The 16,847-nt window shown below is 36.8% G+C and overlaps 1 protein-coding gene across 2 annotated transcripts in view; it reads left to right on the top strand.

Annotated features, from left to right (window-relative positions):
• The window catches only part of LOC127412016 (protein phosphatase 1A-like), a 39,154-nt gene extending 23,132 nt beyond the window's left edge, over positions 1-16,022 (top strand). Inside the window, exon 7 of one of the 2 annotated variants that reach the window (XM_051648036.1) lies at positions 14,953-16,022. The gene's annotated coding sequence lies outside the window, so the exon portion shown is untranslated. Of the gene's footprint in view, positions 1-1,395; positions 4,702-14,952 lie in introns of those variants that run through there. The other variant, XM_051648038.1, reaches the window with a different exon arrangement.
• Positions 16,023-16,847: the final 825 nt, after the last annotated feature.

Genomic DNA, 16,847 nt, shown 5'->3' with positions numbered 1-16,847 from the left:
CCTCTTGGTGGTATTAATCTGCCTTTTTTTATTTATTTATATATATATATCTATTCCTGTTGTATGTGCATGTGAATTTGAAAGAGTTCAAACCCTCATCACACTGTCGCATAAACAGCTCAGCAAGCCGAAAGCAGGCAGATAATATTGACTGTACTATTACACTTCTGTCCTTTTTGTATTTCTTCTTTCTATTGCTCTCATATCTCTTTATTTCACTTCTCTCAACAGTCGAGGTCAACCTTTATCAACTGCATGCAAACCCAGACCCTTTCTTTCTCTTTCTTTTCTCAATCACTGAAGAGCACAGCTGTGTGAATCAATGTTGCTAAATTAGCTATTTTCCTTGTTAAGAGCTCTTGGGCATGTTCGTTAACCTAACCATGTTTGTTTCTGCCCTCTGTTCAGGAGAGCGGCTTTGAATTTTGTAGACATTTCTCTTTCCACCAATGTCTTTTTTTCTTTTTCTTTTGGATGTGTTTGCTGTGACTGATCCTTGTTTGTGAGTGTGCATTTGAACACTTTGCATTTTCTCTTTTTGAAATGTCCTGTGCATTTCTCACTGTCTAAAGTTACTTCTTATTCCTCTCCTTCAGGATCCAGATATCCTTCTCTTCCGAGGTTTCAGCTAGACACTATGCCTCTCCTATACTCTCCTCTAGTCCATGACCACTTACTGTAAATTTTTGCATCCCATACTAAATCTTATTGAATATATCATACATATGATACAGAAATTTGGCCTAAACATGACCATTTTTGTTCTCTGTAAAATACACCTGGTCTTATAGAATCACGTTACTATACCTACATTTTTGCAAAATTATTTTTGTGTCTCGTATGTATTGTGGCACTTTCCTGGTGAATTGTACACTAGAGGCGCTACAACAACAATGATATTTTTTCCCTTTAATGCAAATATGTAAAATGGCAGATTATTAGTTTATAAACACATACTTTTTGCCCTGTTCCTCACACAATGCTATTTTATGACATCTAAACACTTTTATTAATGCATGAGTTGTCAAGTGTGATCAAGTTGCACGGTAGCGGTTTGCACTTCCACTGCAAAGGACCGGGGGTACGAGTACAGAAGAGCATGCGACACATGAGCCAAAAGTGTCATAGAAGCACTACGAAATGATGTCGTTGCCTCAGCAATTGCATTTTTCGTCTCCCATATTACGCTATCGGTTATTCAGGAGAAATCATGGTTTTTTTTATACATTTTTATTTGTATAGTGCTTTTCACAACACACATAATTTCAAAGCAAAGAAAATTATGCTGTAACAGAAAACGATGCTTTAATGTCTGTAATGTCTTAAAGTCCTCATTGAGCAGTTTAAATGAAAAACTTGATTGAAAATCATTCTTTCAAAATGATTTGTCTTTAGGCGCCCAGTGAGCAAGCCAAAGGCCAAGGCGACCGTGGCAAGGAACCCAAAAGTCCATAAGATGATAGTTAATGGAGAGGAGAAAAAAAACCTTGGGAGAAACCAGGCTCAGCTGTGGAAGCCATATACAGCATGAATATATTGCCAATATCAGTTATCTATGTGCAATATAATTAATGTATTAATTGAGTAAACTGAGTAGATGTTGGTGGGCAATGTTTAAAACTAAAGGATATTGACTGAACTGTAAGATTAATGATTAAGTGTCTTTGAAGTCCATCCCGAATTGAATGTGGAAGATGAAGGCAGATAGTTGGCATTAATTTATTGTCTATATATTCCGTTTCAAGAGAGTGAAGTCCATTCTTTGTCTGGCTGGAAACTTGTGGATAGATTTCTGTCAAACATAACACCTAAGTTCTTAACTGTAGAAGACAATATAACAGTAATCTATCAAGAGAGAAAAAATATATTGTAGCTTATTTTTAGAGGTTTTTGGTTCAATAATAAATAACTCTGATTTGTCAGAACTGAGTAGAAGGAAATCCAGTCTTTGATACCATTTATACACTCTGCTAACTTGGAGAACTGGGAAATTTCACTAGGTCTTGAAGATGTATAAAGCTGAGTATCATCAGCAAAACAGTGAAAACTAATTCCATGTTTCCTGATGATGTCTCCCAGGGGAAGCATATACAGTTGTGCTCAAAAGATTGCATACCAACCACACCGTCTTTTTCCAGAGCAGCCTGTATTTCTCCTAAGGTTACCTGTGGGTTTTTCTTTGTATCCTGAACAATTCTTCAGGCAGTTGTGGCTGAAATCTTTCTTGGTCTACCTGACCTTGGCTTGGTATCAAGAGATCCCCGAATTTTCCACTTCTTAATAAGTCATTGAACAGTACTGACTGGCATTTTCAAGGCTTTGGATATCTTTTTATATCCTTTTCCATCTTTATAAAGTTCCATTACCTTGTTACGCAGGTCTTTTGACAGTTCTTTTCTGCTCCCCATGGCTCAGTATCTAGCCTGCTCAGTGCATCCATGTGAGAGCTAACAAACTCATTGACTATTTATACACAGACACTAATTGCAATTTAAAAAGCCACAGGTGTGGGAAATTAACCTTTAATTGCCATTTAAACCTGTGTGTGTCACCTTGTGTGTCTGTAACAAGGCCAAACTTTCAAGGGTATGTAAACTTTTGATCAGGGCCATTTGGGTGATTTCTGCTACCATTATGATTTAAAAAGGAGCCAAACAACTATGTGATAATAAATGGCTTCATATGATCACTATCCTTAACTAAAAGAGTTTTTTTTTTTGTTTGTTTGTTTTTTTTTGCATGATCAGTCATATTTTCAAAATCAATGCCAAATTTTCACAATTTCTGCCAGGGTTTGCAAACTTTTGAGTACAACTGTACAAGGAGAAAAGCAGAGGACCTAATACAGAGTCCTGTGGCACTCCATACATCTTGATCTGAAAATTAAACACAAACAAAGTGGTAGCGGTCAGATAAATAGGACCTAAATCATGATAATGCTTCTCAAGCCTATCCCAGAGAATGTCATGATCTATGGTGTCGAAGGCAGCACTAAGATCTAAAAGCACTAGTAGACGGATGCAGCCACAGACAGATGATGAGATCAAGTAATTTGTGAATCTGCTAAATGCAGTCTCTGTACTATAATGGGGCCTAAATTCAACTAAAATTCTTCACAGATACTATTTCTATGTAAAAATTAACATAGTTAGGAGGACACTACCTTTTCTAGTATTTTAGACATAAGAGATTTGAGATCAGTCTTTAATTAGCCAGCTATCCAGGATTAAGCTGTGGTTTCTTGATAAGCGGTTTGATAACTACCAGCTTGAAAGTTCTGGGGACATGTCCTAAATATAGCGAGGAGTTAATAATATTGAGAAGAGGTTCTGAGATTACAGGAAACACCTCTTTCAGTAGCTTAGTGGGTATAGGCTCTAGCATACATGTTGTTACTTTTGACATAACTGCGATGGTTTGAAATTGCTCGAAGATAATACTATGAGAATACTTCTGAAGTGCTGTGATGGTTGCATTATTCCCAATTTCTTTTTGACGGTCTCTATTTTAATAGTAAATAAATTAATAAAGACATTATTACTGTGCTGCGAGGGAATATTTGGTTCAGCACCTCTAATTTTGTACTATTCCACTTGCGTTTCAGTTTCTGAGCTGCTGTCATAAGAAAATGAGAATGATCATTGTGGAGGGGTTACAAACGAAGGGTGGAGTTTAGGGTAGGAAGGTAGGTTTTGTTGATTTATAACTTGATAAAGCATTAACCTTAAACTTAACTGCTTTTCATCTTACATTTGCTTTTTATGACACTACCAGTCAGGTTTAGGTTTAAAATTTAATTTAGGGTAGGGGGTTGGTTGGTTTTGTTGATTTAAAACAAGCATCTTAAAAACCTCATCTGTTTGGGAGAACATTTAACTCACTTTTAGCGCCACACAATGGACATTTCACCGTAGAAATGCCACAATACGTGTAATGAATATAATGTTGCAAAAATGTTGCCACAGTCACACAATTTTCATGAATTTTCACTCTGACAACAAGAGACGACTGGGTTTTCATGTAAAGCAAATATGGGAAATCTTTCCTTTTAGCCTTCTAAGTTCAAAAGGCATTATTCTTTATAATGACCTTCCCCCCCACTATGAAGTGTGGAACAGCCCTTTAAATGCATATTATGATGCAATAATTGACCATAAATCAGGGAACAACGATGCATAGCCCATCAAACGAGACATGTAACAAGGTCCACAAGCAGAGTGCTGCTGTACCTGACCTGACACCTGAAGCAGAGTTTGATAGAAGGTGTTAGATGTGATGCCGTTTTGTGTTATGTTGTAATGAGGGCACACAGTTCATAACCATCAGAGCAGACGTGGGGCTTGTGAAGGGACCAGTCCACAGTGAAACTCTCTTCATGCAGCAAGAGTCTTTTCATTGGTGCTGATGGTGTTGATTACCTATACAGGATTCAGTTATTTTAGAACAAATCAGATCAGCCTCAAATAGATCCAGCTGTGTGATGATATAGCTCAGCTTTAACAGTAAATGTTGATTCAGGTTTTTTTCCTATATAAAGTGAAGTACAGCTGGCGACTATTCCAATTCCAAATAAGTCATATTCTGTTATGCAAGGGAATGTTATCTTCTGTTTAGACATAAGATTGTTGGAACAGTACCGACAGTCTCCCTTTCTGTGTATGGTGCTGAATATTTAAGATAACTGAATAAAGATTCCCTCTCTCACCCACTCACTGTTTTGTCAGTTAACCTATAAAATGTGCTTCATGTGGTACCATTTAAATGAACTGGTTTTATCAAAAATAGTATTTAAAATGACAATTAATTTGCATTTGTATACACCAACATGAGTCATGTCAGGTAAAAAGAGTGCTTTAAGGTAACAACTGCGCTTTTTACAGTGCACACACACATACGCATGTACTGTCTGGCTGAATACTGTTCTCCATAAAGGTCACTATGCTGTGTTATTGACACCCTAAGGTGTGAAGTTCCCTCATCGTGGTATTATATGTCAGACACCCACATATACCATATATAAGCTCTCAGTTGCAGATCAGACCGACGTCTGTTGCTTGATAGCTGTAGGAAAGTGTCCCTTACAAGAGGAGAGGCAAAATATTAGATGCAAATCATGTGTGTTATTAAATTAACTGTCATAGATTTTGATGTGAATCATAAAGCCCCTTGATTCATGCATATTGCAGAATTTTGTACGAGACTGCCTCAGTGTCTCCTTACCTCCCTCTCTCTGTCTCTTTTTTTTTTTTTTTTAACAGGTGCCACTTTGACCAGCAACAATGGTGCTTTAAGTTTGTTTTTCAATTGCACAGTGGGAAGTTTTCTGCTTCCGTTTGCCATTTGGAAGAAGGGATGGGGCAGTGGGAAGGAAAAAGAGAGATTATGTGTCACTCTTGTTGATTTGGTGTTTAAAAAAAAAAAAGAGTAAGAGCAGGGCTGGAAATGGAGGGGTGGGGAGACACTGGGGGACTGCGTCTGGGGAGGGAATTTCGAGTGGGGATGCCGTTCCGGTTTAAACTGATTACATTTTAAGTGAACGAAGAGGATATTTATTTTTTTATATTTTATCCACTGAATAGCCTACGAAAGCTATGCGAGTCACGCACATAAATATAGTGGGATCTATTGCGTCTGTGGTTGCGTAACTTGCATTGTGTTTACTTTCGTGAATGTATAGAAATTACGTAATACACGCAGCTAATGGGAATGCGTCTCTGTCAGTGTGCGACTCTGCGTCCTCACATCACCTCAGGCTCAGACTGAGAATTTACTTCAGGTAAGTTGACTGAGTCTAGGGATGCACTAAACAATAATCTGAACAGAATCCGCTACTTTAACAGATCCGGTAACAGAAACTATTCAGAAACAATTACATTACATCGATAAAGCTGCGTGATCATATGTGAAACGATCCAGGTGTCTTGTCGAAGAGCTCGCGTTTACAGTTGATGAGACACGTTTTGAGTGAGAACATAATCTCATAACCTCCCATATATGTGCTCAACAGGTTCATAATTAGCATGGGGATCCACAAGCACGTGACAAATTTACAAATGCATACATAAATTTTCCTCAATCAGTTTTTCCCAACAGTATCTTTTTGTGGTCAAGTGTTTGTTCTAATGCTCTCCATAGCCATAAAGAAAATGCATGGTTGCATCATTTTCATCTTCTATAGTTTACAATCTCTAGTGCTCCTTGCAATGCACTGATTATATTTTCATATGATTTATGCTACTGTCAATATAATTTGAAAAGAAACTCCTGTCTCTTTCTTTAATCAGTGTCAACTGCATCCTCCCTCTTCCCTACAACTTTACATGCATATAACAATGCACTAAACTGAGAGGTCTAAAACATTCTTTAGTTTTCTTTAACCTTTAACATGTGTATTTAAATGTTTGTGTGACTGCACCCAATGTGTAGGTTCCTGTACATTGTATCTTTAATTTGGAGTTGCACAGGTAATTCTCTCCAAGCACAAATTCTGTTGAATGAAGGGTGTTTTATGCACACATAATTCATGAATGTTGTTCAGTGACCTTTCACCCCCTCACCCCATTAGGTTCCCCCCAGTGAATCTCGGTCATTTCCACCACTGAGTAAGAGTCGGAGTGTTTTTAAATATGTAAATGGTGCATTGTGGGCATCCTCTCGGTCACGACTTGCTGAGGCAGTGGAGACACAAAGACGTTATTCAGAAAATGACTGTGTAAAGACTGTGTACTTGCTGCAGACAGAGAGGGGACAATCTTTCCTCTGAATGACTTGTTAAACATCAGCCATAGCAAAAATAAAAAAATCTTTATTTGCATTGTACCAGAGCAAGCCACTTGTAGGCCTTCCCATGTGTTAAATGAGTGCTGCTTAAAGGAGTAGTTTACCCCTAAATTAAAATTCTCTCATCATTTACTGACCACCGTGCCATCCCAGCTGTGGATGAATTTCTTCTCCAGAACATAAAGATTTTTAGAAGAATATCTCAACTTTGTAGGTCCATACAATGCAAGCGAATGGTGACCAAACTTTTGAAGCTCAAAAAAGCACAAAGGCAGCATGAAAGTAGTCCATAAGGCTCCAGCGGTTTAATCCATGTCTTCTGAAGCAATCTAAGAACAGTAAGAACAGACAAAAATGTAAAAAAAAAAAAAAAAAAATTATAATTTGGTCACCATTCACTTACATTGTATGGACCTATGGAGCTAAGATTTTCTTCTAAACATCTTTGTTTGTGTTCTGCAAAAGAAAAGTCATACACATCTGGGATGGCATGAGGTTGAGTAAATGTTGAATTTAAATTTTTGGGTGAACTATTCCTTTACTTTTCACTTAAAAAAAACTAATTTATCAGTCCATTAACTGATGCTTTTTCCAAAGTGACTTGGTGAGCAACAAAAGTGAAAGTTTTCTGCTATTTCTTAATAATATGATATCTAGGTTTAGGACTACCTCTGTATCTCTCATGAGTGCTTAAATATTCATTTAATCATCGAAAAATAAAAACTCTTAGATGTTAATTAAAGCTTGTGCATGCCAAGTTAATGTATTCCTCAACCAGAGCTGTTAAAAAGCTGTTTATGCCATAGCTGAATGCAGTTCAGCTTGCACCGCAGGCTGCAAAGCTTATAAACGGGAAAGCGCAGTCTTTTTTCTTACCCTTCCTCTCCGTTTCTAGTGGAGGTGAAGGACATGCATTTATTAAAGCCGCCTGGCACACAGTTTGTGTGCCCTATATAAATTTAATTTTATTGTTAATATAGATTCCTAATTAAATATACTTTTTAGCCCCATAATATGCTGGAGGTGTCTTTTGAAGCTGTCTCTCAAACCTCTTTTGTTTTGATTTAATCAGCAGGCAAATACTATACATTTTAATTTCCATAGAACGGTAGCAATTATTACAGGTCATGGTTTTGATGGTTCCACTCACAAAGTAAAGACTGCCAAGATAAAAGGGGTGTACACTTTCACCTTCATTTCAGTAACTTTAAATGTGATCAGAATAAAATAAAATAAAAAAGTGTTCTCCTATTCAAAGGTTATTTAATTTCACTGCTTGTGATAGTAAGCAGTGACTCTGCTTTTGATTTTGGAATGTTTGGTGTGGAAGGATTATTCAGAAACATCTCTCTGTCAAAATGTTTTAATTTTTTTTTTTTAAACATATTTTTGTTAAAGCAGATGAATTCAATACAAGAAAACAACACTTTAGATGTATTTCAAATTAAAAACCACGACCAATGCATTTATTCCTATATACTAGTTTTGATTTCAAATCCAAGCTGGCTAAATTTACTTTATAGTAAGTCATTTCTGTTTTGTGAAGACACTTGCAGACATAAATGGAAAAAGTTTAATCTTTTCTAGTAGCTGCTAATTGGAATAATTTACCACTGGCATTCAGAATATAAAAACAGCACAATTATATGCTTTTATTATAGGCATATACTGTATATTGTCCTTTCAGTATGGTCTAAATAACTATAATGACCATAATACAATTTAAAAACCTAAATATTCAATTGTGCTTTAGTGCATTGGTCCATATTGAGACATAAAAATCACTTCTGCTTACAACACATTATAAATGGGCAGCATTTTAATAAATGAAGACTTAAGTTATGTTTAAGAAAAACATTGTGGCATCCTCCCGTGCTATTTCCAGCGGAACACTGTTTCTTGTGCACCATTCTGGAGATTCCATGCGTGGCTGGTTCGAGTGGCCCGCTATTGTCCCACAGTGGGCCGCAGGGAGGAAATGCTGCGTTGGGTGGTCCGACAGGCCCCCGCGGTCCACAATTGCGGGGTGCCCAATTATGATGAGGACGTTTTTCTACTTGAAGGTTGTTGATTTACGGCTCGCAGTTCAACCACCTACAATTACCATTCTGAGTGCATCCAAGGTGAAGGGCGCAGCGGCAGCCATGCACGCGCAAAGCACTTTCTAAATGAACGAAGAGTGAAAATCCAGTTTGTTGTTAAGGTAAGAAATAATGTTTTAGAAAAATATTTTTAAATGTGTCTTTTCATTAAAAAAAGTTAATGTTAATTAGCTCACTTAGTTTTGAAAAATGGTCTTTGTATGCCTCGAATAGTTATCTAGCCCCTAGAATCTGTGATGAAGAAAGAAAGAGGGTTCTTAATACGAATAGGCTTTTATGCTGGAAAAGTTGTTGGACTGAAGCAGGTCTGTCATTCCTGGCTTTAAAGTTACGGGCTGATGGAGTTTGACTTTAACATAAAATAATTAGCCTACATAAGAGAGGTTCCTGTCATAATGATGGGCTGATGAATATTTTTGATGCTGATCCACTCCCATCAATTGTAGCCGCTGTTATCTCCACTCAGGTCAGTTTTTTTAATATTGGATAATTCAAATTATAGCTTTTTTTTATGATGGTAATCATTATTATTTCTAATGATTTAATAATTGTTACTCGTAACTTTTATTATTGCTACTTAATTAAAAAAATAAAGTAGCAATAATTTAAAGTACTTTATATATATACATACATAAAATGTATTAACCTACTAATAGGTTGATCTTTCGCTCCTTCGAAACGACTGCTTGCTAGGCCTACTGTTTTAAAAAAAAAAAAAAAAAAATTATTTATTTATTTATTTATTTTTGGTATTTCTCAGTTTGTTTGCAACAAATTTTCTATTTTTCCCGTCAAATGTTAATGGCATATGTCCTAGTTTGGATTTTTTTCTCTATCTTAAATATTTAATCCAGTTTATTTGTAGTGAGAACATTTTTTTTTATAAAGTGTGTCTTAAGTTAAATATTTGAGGGTTTTCTTCATCATTGTTTTAGCAATGTTTTAAAGCGATTTTTATGCCGATAAATGTTAAAGAAAACCGCCTATCTAAAATGAGTAGGCTATAAAAATGGCTGTATATTTCGTCTCAGTTTAACGTAGGCTATACACTTTTTCTGAATTAAAATAATCCGTTTTATGCTTAATAACATTCACGATTATTATTTTATACGCATGGCAAACCTACAAATTTGACCAAATTATTTAAATGCAATACAGCAGAGTTAACAGGCATATTATATTTCTTTAAAATACTTAAATGGTGACAAACTGATAGTCTGAGAAAATCTAAATAATGTGTCCCATGCTGTCTATACCTGTACTTTGAAATCGTATTGTGTAACCCTGAAAAACAGTTGTCAGAATTGTATCCCGGAGTTTATTGTACGCTCTGGTGTGTCCTGGGGTGGGATCATGCCCTGCTGTGCCCCTGTCAGGTGCTGTTGGAACTGAGGGTCGAAGGTTCACACCCAATCTCTCTAATTATCGTCTGATAAGCCATCTTGATTGAAAAGCCAGTGAGCTCTGAAATAATGTAAACATGACGGGAATGTTGAACTCTGGGGTGTAAATCGATTTCTGAATACTGATGGCAATGACAAAGATCTCCTTGCCTTTCTATTTATTTACTGAGTTTCCTTTGCTAATATTCACCTCATCTCTTTTTAAGACCAAAACTCCAAGAATTTTTCTCAACTACAGCCTTTTCAGGGCATTTTAGATGCTGTTGCACTGAAATCTGTTGACTGACATAACATTCTGATTTTAGACAGAGATTTTAGAAATAGCTATACCAAATATTTGTTATAGATCCACAAACAAAGATGGAATTTTTATGTAATGGATAAAAAACAGTCAGAGAAACAGCCATACTCGGTAAAAATTTCTTCACAGTCTTTATTAAAAGCTCATAACTGACCACGCTGTCACTTATAGCTTTGCTTCTACATTGGGTGTCCTTCACCTCTGAAACATTCCTTTCACTACTGTGTATGAGTTCTCTGTTATGTAGTTCCCCAGTATGTAGCTGCGTGGGTCACTGGTCAAAACTGACAGCAAATCTAAAATGAAACCTTATTCTGGTGCGGACAGTCAAGGTTATTATCCACAGTGAAGAGCTGTGAATACTTAAGTCAGAAAGGTTAGAAGAAATGTAAAGTCTACTGCTCTTTGTGGAGGTTTACTTGTCTGTGAGAGTCCAGATTGACTTGTTTGAAAAATATGGTTCTGCTTCAATGAAGCATTAAAAGCTGCTTACATTCCAATGCGACCATGACCCTGTAATCTGTAAAGGGAGGATGTATATGATCTCTCTACACTATTTATAGTCAGTCCTTTCAGCAGAACTGAAGGGGACACTTTGAGTGTAGATCATAATTTACAAATACACTTCTTGGTTTTTGTTTTTGTACCTTAAACTTGTATTTCACTCATTTACACAACCCTGTATGACTTTTTTCTTCCATGGAACACAAAAGTAAATTTTCTATGTAAGAAAAAAGATGCAATGAATGTGAACGGTTACTGAGGCTGTCATTCTACCTAGCATCTCCTTTTGTCTACCACAGAAAACATAAGGTCATACGGGTTTGAAAATAACATGTGGGTGAGTAAATGATGACAAAAATTGAATACTGGGTGAAATATCCCTTTAAAGCATTGACAGTTCTCTTAAACTGTATATCCTTTTCAATACGGTTATCGGTCTGGTGATTGCAGAACTATCAAACACACTCCGCTAAGTGTACGATGTTGTATGCAGCCCTTTCTCGCGCACAAGACATATTGATTTACCATTTCTGGCATTTGATCGGAGGGTGTGCATATTTTCATTTTTTTTTTCTTTTCTTTTTTTCTTTTTTTACAGTGTTGTTCAACACTCAGCTTAAAGCCAAAAAAGCTTCACACACCCACCAACACACACAAGGAAGCTTCCTCATCTGTTCTGCCTTCACCTCTGTGGTTGGAGGGCAGGTGGGGGGGATTTGAGAAAGCGAGGAAAGTGAAAGAGTCTGTGAGCCCTTAACAAGCTCCAAATAGAAAAAGAACATCATTTTCATTAGGCTGCCAGACAAAGGCAGAGGCCCCTGTGTTTTTGGGGATGTCTGCTCTGTTTGTGTGTACTGTATGTGTATTTCTTTGGGACATGCCTCTTACGTGAGTATGTGTGCATGATTGTGAGAGACTCTGTGTGCGAGTGTTTTTCAGGGACTGTCCTCTTTCCTGGCTGCTTTGTCTCAATTGGTATTGTGTATTTCTCACAAAAAGGACTTCCTGGTCAATAGGGAGTAGAGTACCATGAACTCGGCAGCCCCCCTAAACATTCCACACACACACACACACACACACACACACACAGATACACACTCAGACCCCTCTCGGCAGGCCAGGGAGCTGAGAGAGAGAGAGACTGCGGGATGGTGCATTTGTGGGGAAGACTTGTTGCTAGGTGACTGACAGACAAGTGCTCCAGTCAGGGTCCATTTTTTAAAGCTAAAATCGTAGTCTTTTTCTAAAGCATTTGATTGAGAGAGGACAGAGCATGTTTTTGGCTGAATAGATTCCCAGAAAAATCCAAATATACTGGCCCAATAGATCCAGAATAATCATGCAGATCAGACAGTGGACTTAATAATAATTTAGCATCATTGCCTCTGAATACTATATTGTTTTTTATTCCACGGTACTCTGGAATACTTGATTCTGATTCAGTTACTGGATTCTGCTGTCAAATATTTGTAAAATAATGACCACTAAGCTGTAAAATTGTCCATTGTCCCAGGCAAGCAATTTCTTAGCTACACTCACTGAGCACTTTATTAGGAACACTATGGTCCTAAGTGCCCGACGTGGTCTTCTGCTGTTGTAGCCCATCCACCTCAAGGTTCGAGGTGTTGTGTATTCTGAGATGCTATTCTGCTCACTACAGAGTGGTTATCTGAGTTACCATAGACTTTCTGTCAGCTCGAACCAGTCTGGCCATTCTCCATTGACCTCTCTCATTAACAAGGCTCTTCCATCTGCAGAACTTTCGCTCACTGGATGTTTTTTGTTTTGGCACCATTCTGAGTAAACTCTAGAGACTGTTGTGCGTGAAAATCCCAGGAGATCAGCAGTTTCAGAAACACTCATACCAGCCCGTCTGGCACCAACAATCATGCCATGGTCGAAAATCACTGAGATCACATTTTTTCTTAATACTGATGGTTGATGTGAACATTAACTAAAGCTCCTGACCATATCTGCATTATTTTATGTATTGCACTGCTGCCACACAATTGGCTAATTAAATAATAGCATGAATAAGTAGGTGTACAGGTGTTCCTAATAAAGTACTAAATGAGTGTAGCTGTGCTAGTTTCATGTATCGCGCATCATTCAGCAATCTCTTCTTACATAAATCAATATTAATGTCTGTTTATATACATATTTTATATATTATATTTGTACTTAAAAATGTATTATATATTTTGTATTTATATATACACTACCATTCAAAAGTTTAGGGTTCCAAACCCATTCTTTTTTTTTTTTTTTTTCACATTTTAGAATAATAATAAAGTCATCACAACCATGGAATAATAGAAATGGAAATATGGGAATTATGTTGTGATTAAAAAAATCCAAAATAAATCAACTATGTTATATTTTAGCATCTTCAAAGTAGTCACCCTTTGCCTAGAATTTGCAGACATGTACTCTTGGCATTTTCTCAACCAACCTCTTGAGGTATTACCCTGGGATGCTTTTTAAACAGTATTGAAGGAGTTCCCATCTATATGCTGGGCACTTAGTGGCTGCTTTTCTTAATTATTTGGTCCAAGTCATCCATTTCAAAAACTTTTTTTTTTTTAAATAAAATTTTAGTTTTGTAATGAAATAAATTCATATGTTGGCACAATTATATTTTTGTCTCAAACTAATTTCAAACATTTAAGCATATACCTTCAGATTAAAAGGTTTTTAAGATCATGAGAAACATTTCAGGCAAGTGACCCCAAACTTTTGAACAGTAGTGTATATATTTTATTATATATTTATTTATTTATTTTTTAAGTAGCTGTGTAATAAGCAAGACTGATCATTCAGGGTTATACAAGACTTCTTTGTTTTATGTCAGGGTCCTGATAAAACCTTTTTTTTTTTTTTATTATTAAAAGGATTGATAAAAGTATTTATTTTATTTGACAAGTCACTTTCTTGTGCCATTACCGTATTGATTTTTGGGTAGCAAATGGATCGAATCTGGATTCTTGGTGTATTCTGTTGCTGTTGTTTTTTTAAAGCTTCACCAATCAGAGAATCATGACTAGCAAAGCATGCCAAAAGAGCTCAGCAGTGACCGCTCCCTCCCATGACGCACTGTCAATAACGCAATTGATTCGCTGTCCTTGCACACTCAAACTACTTACAGTATATATTTGCAAACATCTGAATTTTAACAAACAAATTTAAATATATTGCTTCTATACTTGTAATCAACCAATTTCAATTAATAGTTTTTTTTCCCCCCATTGTTTTTAATGTGATTACGTCATTCACAATGCTTTATGGGACTGTAGTTCATGCCCTCATGAAAGACATCAAGTACACAGTCTGTCTGATTCCTGTACCTGTCCAATTTTTAAACACTTTTTTTGCTTCAAATCAAAGTTTGTCACGTAGAGACTCACCTCAGAGCTGGTTGGTTTGGTTCATGATTAGGAACTCTTTTATGAAGTACATTATCACATCCCTTTGGAATAAATAAAGGTGAAAAATACTCCAGAAATAAGGTGGCTGAAACAGTAGTCGAGCACTGTTATGTCATTGAGAGTCCCTATTTTTTGACTCTGATGGCTTTAAAAATGTTCCACTCAAAAGTGAAACATTAATCTAGTACATATTTAAAAACATATTTCCTTACTTCCTTGTTATTATGTGTGACTGCAAAGGATTTTCTGTGTGTGTAACTGCAGGGTTAAGTGATTGCTGAACTTTAAAATAGCCCCATAACAGATGGTTTTGTCTGTTAGCTGATTGGTTAAAAAGATTAACCTGTATTTCTTTACAAAGATAACTGTCTTGGACAAACTAACTCAACTAAAGACCACCTCTCTCTCTCTCTCTGTCTCTCTTTCTTTATGTACAGGAGAGATACTGTGAGTGTACAGAGAAGCAGAAAAAAGCTAAATCCAGAACTTTCCTTTCTAGTTGGAGGGCTTAAGACTTGATCTCAGATTTATGAGTCACTCACTGCAAGAGTATCACAGCACAGCACCATCCTTTGACAGCTCTCAAAGGACACAGATCACACAATCGGAGAATCCAGTAGAGCCACACGGCACATTTACTCTCAGCAGTGTGAGCGAGTGTGTGTGCCTTGTGGGAGTTAAACTGAGATGAGTCTCTGCTGTCACTAGTTGTCAGAATCACTACATCAGAGAGAGAAACAGGTCATTTTTTGAGAGAAGACCTGTTTCTCTCTGTCCCTTCCCCTTTAACTCAGTAACAAACACACACAAAACCTGGACACACCTGTCACCAATGACCACTGAATGAACTGCCTTGAGACAACTAAGCAGGTGATGCCCCTCCAATACACACACACACACACAGTTTCCAGATCTTTCTCACGAAAATGAAACTTGTCAGATTGGCATTTGACAGAGATCACGACTAGCCATAAACATCCCGCTGACACACACACACACACACACACACAAATGACTTGTCATTAGCACAAATACACACTCATGTTTTCTTTCTGTAAGCCTTGTAGCTTAACTCATTCAGCAACATAAAAGTCTGTTTATCCTTTAGCAGATGGCATTTAGCGTGTATAGCATCAATGGCGGAGATGATTTATTTCTTTGAAAACTGCAGCTTCAGCAGGCATCCATAGACTAGCTGTTAGGTGACAACATAACATTCTGCTGACAGTCTGCCTAACATCTCCTTTTGTGTTCCAGAGAAGATGAAAAGACATACAGGGAGTAAATAATGACAGAATATTAATTCTTGGGTGAACTATCCCTTTAAAGTTTGTACAAATCAGCACTGAGGTAACTCTTGCTGAAGATTTAGTTCTTTGCTAACTTTGGAGAATTCAGGAACACTCTCATTTCCCCTTCTCTATGGTTCTTTTGTACTTTTCAATCCCAAAAGTGACTTTTTATCAAGTTCTTCTCATTGTACACCAGAGAGAATAAAACAGCCTGGCTTCAGTTAATACAAACCAGAATTAAGTTTATTTGAGCCTCTGTGATCTGTTAATGAAAGCTTTTTGCTGGACTTTGTTCTATGAGGTTTATTTTGAGATAGTTATAATTGTGTGTGTGTGTGTGTGTGTGTGTGTGTGTGTGTGTGTGTGTGTGTGTGTAAATTCTTTTATAATTTTGCCGTATGGCATCTTTTTGTAAGGCTCTTCATCTTAAGGCCATATAAAGATAAAATTAAGATCATAGCTTCCCTCCCCTGTCAAAACAGGTTTCATAAAATCCCATCATTTGTCTGTGAATAATCAGTGATCCTGCTGCAGGACAACAGCATAGTCAGTAAGATGTGAGGAATGCACATGTCACCATAACAAATCAAGCAAATGTTTTGACTGAGCTGTGATGTTCAGATCAGTGGTAGGTGGAGCTTCTACAGTCCTGGTGTGTCTCGTTGCTAGGTAACAGTTTATGAAGACCAAAAATGGCTGTCTCATTTGTGTTTGTGATAGTCTAGATATTTTGCATTGTAGAGTTTAAAAGCCAAGGATTCTGTTGTTGTTTAATTTTTGGATGCAACTCAATATGCTAATAGCAGAATTTGTAACACACTCTCATGATATGTCATTATAATTACTTTTTGCCTGTACCACCTAAATGTCACCCTTGGTCCATTGCTTGCACCGCCAAAATGTTTTTAAATGTCACTCTGATGTCATCAGCTCATTTTGGAGGATTTTAATACTTTTCCCAAGGCTAGGTTTTAAAATGAATTTAATTTGCTAGTTGCGCAAAAAAATAAATCACTTCAGTTTTAACATTCGAATATTGC

This window comes from Myxocyprinus asiaticus, chromosome 21 (genome assembly GCF_019703515.2).
Source record: "Myxocyprinus asiaticus isolate MX2 ecotype Aquarium Trade chromosome 21, UBuf_Myxa_2, whole genome shotgun sequence".
NCBI lineage: Eukaryota > Metazoa > Chordata > Actinopteri > Cypriniformes > Catostomidae > Myxocyprinus > Myxocyprinus asiaticus.
This window is presented reverse-complemented; position numbering and strand designations above follow the sequence as displayed.